Below are 7,423 nucleotides of genomic sequence, written 5' to 3'. Positions count from 1 at the left end.
TTTCATAGTATAGTATGTCGTCGAAAAATTGACAAAAAAGTCATAGTATAGTATGTCGTACAAAAACTGACAAAAAAGTCATAGTATACTTTGTCGTCCAAAATAACTGAAAAAAGTCATAGTTTAGTATGTCCTATAAAATAAGACAACAAATTCATAGTATAGTATGTCGTCCAAAAAATGTATTGTATAGTATGCCGTCCAAAATCACTCAAAAAAGCCATATGTTGTCCAAAATGAGACAAAATGACTTTTTTTGTCTCATTTGGACGACATACAAAACTATGACTTTTTTGAGTGATTTTGGATTACATACTAAACGATGACATTTTTCAAAAATACTACCCCTATTCTAGTAATACAAAGCTAAATGCAAATCGGTGAAGTATTTCTTTAAAAGTGCAGGGGATGCTGCATGTAGAGCAGAAAACCATCTTACAGGGACTGCAAGAGTTAATACTGGGTCAAACTGCAGCCTTGTGTGAGTGTTTATGCTGTGAGAGGACGTGCAGTCCTGGAGCTTGTTTGGTTGCAGCCCGACATTCCTCATCAGTGCTGTGTCAGTGGCTGGGAACATCTTGTTCTGAAGGAAGATTCCTTGCTTTGAGCTGCTTAAAAAAAGCGCGCATGTCTGGACTTGTTCTGCAGCCTTTTACGTAAGAGCTGGATGTGATCCAAGGAGACGGCTGGGTCTTCAAACAACGTGGAGGGCGTCTTGGGAGATGGAAGGAGGTCAGATGTTGGTCGAGGTTGGAATCTTACTGATAACACAAAAAGCAGCAAGAAGACCTGAAGGAGCTGCTGTTTATTAATACATTGCACCTGTAGGCCAACAGTATGGAGGATATGTAGTTAATAGGTAATATTTGTATTAGTCTGATTCTGGTCAAAATCACCAAAAATCCTATGTATCACATGCTTCACACAAAATTAATATAAAAATCAGTAATCGTCACACTTTCAGCTGAGTTTACTTTGTGCTGATTATGTAACATCAGTATTTGTGTCACAGCGCCAAGGGTTAAAACATAGAAGAAGGTTTGGTCCTCACCATGGAAAGAATTTCACCTCAAATACATATGAGCTATGTCACTATTTCATGTACAAAACAAACATAATCTGGGACAAAATAAATGCAGTTTAAATGAACTCATATACATACTCATATACATACAAAAAATCATGCGTACAATTGCTTTGTCAGTGGCTCAGGAGACACGGAGCATATCGTCTGTTCATACATAGGATAAGAATTCACAATGATGTCAATAATTAGCTTTTATTTCAATACATTTGAAGTTGAACACAGCCGACGTTACAACACGTTCTACATTTTATCAGTTGAAGAAGCTGATACTGATGAATAAAAGGGACTAAATCCTTTGAGAAATAATCATGAAGTCTTGTGTGTAATTTAAAATAAAAAAAACTCTGTATCAGACTCAGAAAATTGTGCTCTCTGGGAGAAACTGCCGTGCAGAGAAACTCACACACACATTCACAGAGAATGCGGGCGTAATTCCGCGTGCACGTCAAACTGGGCGAGGACCGTGTCTCATCATTCCTGAGAACATTATGTTCTGGGCGATGTGTGAGTCTGATCAGCTGAAGAAAAGGGACACGCCTTCGAACTTCTGAGGCTCTGATTGAGTGGAGAGACAGCAGCATGCTTTTATTTGGATTATGTGTGGTTGTTAGGTGTCACCAACTAAAACTCTTGTGGAAACAGCTGTGACTGTGTTTTTATTTCTTTCTATTTTCATCTGTCTGACCTGACCTCATGTCTGTAACGTCTGATTTTGAAGGACGTCATCTGTCTCCATGTCTTATCTCACTCCTTCTCTGTTTATACCCTTGTCTTCCTTTCTTTGGAAGAATCATAACAAGACATATAAATGATTATAATGTTGAGTGCTTTCCTGGGCATTTTATAACATTTCTATCAAAGTTCCCCCTAGAGCTGGTTATCATAAATTAGCCAATGTCTTTTTTATTATCTTTGAACAGTTTCCTCCTTTCTCTTTCATCCTCACTCTCACTTTCACTCTCAATCACAGTGTTTCATTTGTTCAGGCTTAGAAAAGTCCCACGGGAAAACACATAATGCAAAGATCTATGGATTCTAACGATAATTTGAATATTTATTTGTGAAGCACACATCAGACAAAGCATAATTAAGAAATGTAACCAAAACAAGATAAAAACTAGCATGATTTGAAGTCTGAAATTGTGCTGGGAACCATTATTGAGGTGTGCTGTTTCATAAAAGTACTCCTTACATACAGAATATGCATTTTCCCATGTAAACGCACACCACCGTGTACTGACAAATCCTTCTGTCACTGTGATAGAAAGAAAATATGTCAAACTAGCCAATTTCAGGTGTAAATCTAGGATTATATATAGTGTAATGTTGATTTAAGTCACAGTATATGTAAACCTGGGTGTCATCAGCATTTTAAAGAGACACAAGGAAAAGAATGGGACTAAACACTGAACCATGTGGTACTCCGTGCATAATGGAACCTGTAGACATGGAGGAGTTTTCAAGCTGCACCGTATAAGAAGTTATGGAATTCCTTCCCTTTCCATTGTCTTCAATTACGGATCAATATATGGATCAAACGTGTAAGTTCACTATATGCGTCATTGCCATAGCCTTTCCTTTGAAATGCACTTGACATGATGTGTTTCTCTGTGTGTTTTTAGACATGAACTCAACAGAAATGTCAGTGGAAAAGTGTGTTCAGACATTTTCCCTAGTTCGTCATTTGCTAGAACAACAAAGGTTGACACAGAGAGCAGGACACTTACCCACTCACATTGGACATTTTGTGGAAATTCAACTGGTAGGAAAAGTTATGGAAAGTGTACTTGCATTGTACTTAGCACCCTCTGTCGTTTTAACTTGCTAAATGAGAAAAGTTGTGTGTTTAAAAACTGTCCCGATATCGTTTCCTGATGTCATTTGTCGTATTATTCCGGATCTTCTCACCTCCAACCACCTGTTAAACTATATCTACATTCCTTGAACTATTCTCAGGCTGGTGTATTTCCATTTTCTCTCTGCGTTCTCTGTCTCAGTCTACTCCACTAACCCCTGTCTGATCTCCCTCACCCTGTGTGTGGCATGTGGTTTGGAATCCTGCCCAAGGACTATTCAGAGTGGGAGAACAAGGCCCCCCCAGTGTGCTGTTTTCCACATTCCTGGGCCCTGACATCAGCGGGGCTGCAGGAAGAGCACTGCCTCCATCGTGAATCGGCTGTGTGCGGGAAGAGGCCGCCCCTGACCCCGGCAGTCTGGCTTGCGGATCCTGGAAGAGTGGGGGCCCCCACTCCACCTCTGCCAGCAGAAGCCCCAGCAACAATGTAATCAAAGGGATGCTTTACATACCACATGTTGTTTTGCCGTATAAATTAGATAGCGATGCCCGGCGATCGTTAAGATGGATTATCCTCCTCCTCCCCCCCCAATAGATGGGCGATATGGAAATTTAGGTCACATGCTGAATGAAAATATTATGGTTTGCAAAATTGCAGCTGGAGACTGACGGCTCGTTTCGAGTCTGGGATGGAGTCTGGAATATTTTTGTCTCTGGATTATGTACATGATTAATCAAAGTGATGGTCATCGTAACCAAATCCACAAATGTCAACAAGTTGCTGTGTCTGAACTACGTTCCATATGACATCACAGCGATGACAGCCCACACTAATAACCTCTTATCATGAGCTCTGACCTAAAAGGCTGTTATGTACAGAAGGCCTTGATCCTTTAGGATTTACTCAGAGCTCTGACACCAACAGAAACACAAACAAAGACAGATACACAAACTCATATTCATGTACTTGTACATAGTAGTGCTCACATCCAAGAGGGAAACCACCAGTGAGTGGCTGATAAAGGTTGAAACAACATAGGTGCCCTTTCTAAATTACTCAAGCTGTTTTGCATGAGCTCACACAATGACCCCGATGTTTTGCTCCAGACTGCGAGAGCATCGCGGCCTCTGAAATGAACAACACATGTCTGTGGGTAGAACGGTATTTGTTACGAGTTGACTTTCATAAGCAGTTGCTTGAAGCATGGCGTATTTTGTTTGCTTTAAACATTTTATACTGTGTCTGATCCGTGCAAAGAGGAGAGGAGAGAGGCTTGTGGACCCAGAAAAGATAACAGAGTTGAGGATTGCCAAATTAGGACAAGGAATTCAAGTATGTTTATGAAAATAAGTGAAATTAACCTGCTTAACACTTTTATTTTCTCCTTCTTTGGACATGGAGATAAGGACATGCTCTATTTTAGTTTGGGCCTGTTGCAAACCTTTAATCCTGAGTGTTTATCCCATGCAGTCATTTGATGAGGTATTCTGTCTCATGGCCATGTGTTCACCTCCAGATGCAGCCCTGTGTCAGGTTTCTGTGTGGGCTGGCGTGGGGGGGGGTGTGGTGGCTGTTGAGGGCTGCAGAAAACGGGGAGGAGACATCAAAGACAAGGGGAAATCGGCTCCCCTCGTTGAGACAAAGGCCCGGCTGCGGGGTTCAAGTGAAACGCGATCTGCCATGTGACCGTGAACGCCACGCATGCCTCCCTCCCCTGTCTGGCTCCATTCAGCTTTTTGCCCATTCAACATCATCAGGCCCCCGCTGCCACGTCAGGCACTTGGTACGAGCCTAAATTGCCCTTTTATAGTTTTGTTGCGGTTTGCTTGTTTGATTTAGTTTTATTGTCCATTGTTCTCTCAGCTTTGCGGTTTACTTTGTTGAGTGTGTGTGGGTTTTTTTTCCTAGGTTTGTCTGTGGCTCTTATTTTTATTCAAGTTCATAGTTTCAGCCAGGCCTACTTTCAGTTGCAAACATGAAACCCCCCGTCCTGTTTGTTCACCTGCCGGTTCTTGATAATCACTTCTGAGTCCAACTGAAAACTGTGGCAGCTGGGCATTGTTGTCAATTTAGGTACATCGATAGATAGATAGATTACTTTTAATGTTTCTCTATCCATGTTTGTATCCATGAGCCATTTAGTGAATGTTTTACCCAAATAATCATGTTAAAAGTTATTTACTTACTTAGTCAGTTACTTATCAAACCAAACCAAACAGCACTGTTACATGTTATTTCATCATGTGACATTAACAGTCACAATTGCTCAACCGACAAGCTGCTCAGCAATGCATTCAAGAAAAGGGTGACAAAGCGACGTGTCATGATCCAAATGATCCGCCTCAACATGTCTGAGATCTTTCTCATGATGACCTGCAGCCACGTGTGGCCTCACCTTTACACTCACACTCTCACCAGAGATAAAGGTCAAGCAAACTTCTGGAGGTGTTTGTTGCCTTCATTCTGGTTTACAGTTTTTTTTAAATGACCGTTTTCCGTATATAAATGTTTGACCTTGCTCTCCGGTTGGCTTTTATGATCTTTCATAACCTACGTCTTCAGCTCATTATGCTGACATGATGACAGCAGAGCCACAGTGAAACAGTGAAACAGTGTGTACCGGAAAACTCCTCGAGCCCGCTGTCAATGTCCATTGTCCTCTGTCCAGGATCGTGATGTCACTGTTCTACAACAGCTCACAGCAAAAGGTGCACTTCATTTCACAAAAGCCTGTTTGGAACATTTGAGATCGAGGCATGGATCAGTATTCAAATACATATACAGGAATTTAATATGGAATATAACAGCTTCTACCCTTCTTAGAAGACTTTCCTCCAGATTTTGAAGGGTTTGATGTTTGATGACAAGAAGGTCTGCCTCACAATCTCTGTTCCAGTTCATCCCAAAGGTGCTTGGTGGGGTTGAGGTCAGGGCTCTGTGGGGGCCAGTCATCTTCTTCCACACCAAAGTCATCAAACCATGACTTATAGTCCTTTCTTTGTGCACTGGGACACAGTCATGCTGGAATAGAAAGGGACCTTCCCTAAACTGCCGTCACCAAGTTGGAAGTCCTTCATTGGAGTTAAGGAGCCTAACCCAAAGCCTGATTCAAACACCTGCGTTCAATACTTGAGATGTGGCCAAGTACTTTTGTTATTTGCTATTTGTTTTGCTTTATGTCTGATATGGGAAATTTATAGATTTTGGATCAGTAACATCCATCTATCCATCCAACCTTCAACATTGGAGATTCAGACTATGTAGATTCTATGTAGAAACATGGAGAATTGAATTCACGTTAAAGAATAAAAACAAAAACCTTACACGACATTAAAGATAAAAATCAATGGGTTGCAAGTCTTTATTTTAATGCCTCTGGTCTCTGGTTTGCAGAAAAAAATCAGTTGGATTATTCTATTCTATTCTACTGATAACATTTCACCTGGGTTTCTTTCTAAATAATCCAGAACATTATGGTTGCATCATTATAAACCCATTGGTCAGTGACATCACTGTGGGTTTAGCAGGTGTGGCCGTGGATACATGAGGTGAGAGGTCATCTGGATGTGACAACATGTTCCAGAGAAGCTGAGTCTGAAAAGTAGGTTAATTTTAGATAATAGGTCACTTGAATGAGGCTGTGCTGTTTCATAAGGGTAACATTTAGCAACACAAACAGTTCACACAGTAAGTGGACCAGTAAATGTTGTGTATTTGCTCCTGGTCTGTTTCTTCTGTCTCAACCTCATCTCCCTCTTGTCCTTTCTCTCTCCCCTTTCTACCCCCCACCTCTCCTCTGTCCCCCATTTTTCCTTTCACCCCAATCGGTCGAGGCAGATGGCTGCACATCTTTGAATCTGGTTCTGTCAGAGATTTCTTCTTCTGATAAAAGGGAGTTTTTTCTCTCCACTGATGTTGTATATGTACAGTGGCTTGAGATAATGTATGAATGTAAACTGTGTTAAATAGAGAGAGAAATAAAGTGCAACATATTTGGTCAATATATCATCAAAAGGAATAATTGGAAAATCTTGCGACACATAATCTAAAAAAGAAAAAGAAAAAGTATTTTTGAGATTAAGGATGTGAGTTTCTGTAGTTTTCCTCTTACGTTAGGAAATGATTCTTAACAATGCAGGACATGTTTATAGCAGTTCCGGCAGCATGTAACCCACATGATCAGCTTTTTATTTGGGAAATAAAAGCATAAACGTGAAGGTGGAACACATGAAAGGCTTTGTAGATAAGAATGTAGCAATGGGAGAGTAAAGATAGATAAAGAACCTAAGAATAAGTGATGTAATCAGTAATGAGTAAGTGGATTTTGTTTGTATCCGGTTGCATTGTAATTTTCTTATTCCTTGTATAGCTGTGATGAATGTCCTCACCTTTCTACACGTTCATATTTTTTATACTATTCTTGTACTTTTCCTTCTTCTTTAACTGATTATATCCTCTTTTAAGTCTTGTATCGCATGTAGCTTCTATTTCCTCTTTAAAGACTTGTAAAGGGCATGAAACGGTGCTGCTGTAACACAAC

The sequence above is a fragment of the Solea senegalensis genome, linkage group LG9 (assembly GCF_019176455.1).
Source record: "Solea senegalensis isolate Sse05_10M linkage group LG9, IFAPA_SoseM_1, whole genome shotgun sequence".
Taxonomy (NCBI): domain Eukaryota; kingdom Metazoa; phylum Chordata; class Actinopteri; order Pleuronectiformes; family Soleidae; genus Solea; species Solea senegalensis.
The sequence above is the reverse complement of the archived record's forward strand: the minus strand, read 5'-3'. Positions refer to the sequence as shown.